The following is a 499-nucleotide window of genomic DNA, read 5'->3' as shown; positions in this document are numbered from 1 at the left end:
GCCTTACTATACTATGTCGTTTTTATGACTTTTTATACTATGTCGTTTTTATGACTTTTTATGCCTTACTATACTATGATGTTTTTATGACTTTTTATGTCTTACTATACTATGTCGTTTTTATGAGTTTTTATGCCTTACTATACTATGACGTTTTTATGACTTTTTATACAATGTCGTTTTTATGACTTTTTATACAATGTCGTTTTTATGACTTTTTATGCCTTGCTATACTATGAAGTTTTTAGGACTTTTTATGCCTTACTATACTATGACTTTTTATGCCTTACTATACCATGATATTTTTATGAATTTTTATGCCTTACTATACTATGACGTTTTCATGACTTTTTATGCCTTTCTATACTATGATGTTTTTATGACTTTTTATGCCTTACTATATTATGACTTTTTATGCCTTACTATCCTATGTAGTTTTTATTCCTTTTTATGCCTTACTATACCATGATGTTTTTATGACTTTTTATGCCTTACTATA

This window comes from Seriola lalandi, unplaced genomic scaffold (assembly GCF_002814215.2).
Source record: "Seriola lalandi dorsalis isolate HSWRI2012SDOR001 ecotype SW California unplaced genomic scaffold, Sedor1 jcf7180002054851, whole genome shotgun sequence".
NCBI classification, from domain to species: domain Eukaryota; kingdom Metazoa; phylum Chordata; class Actinopteri; order Carangiformes; family Carangidae; genus Seriola; species Seriola lalandi.
Note: the sequence above shows the minus strand (reverse complement) of the source record.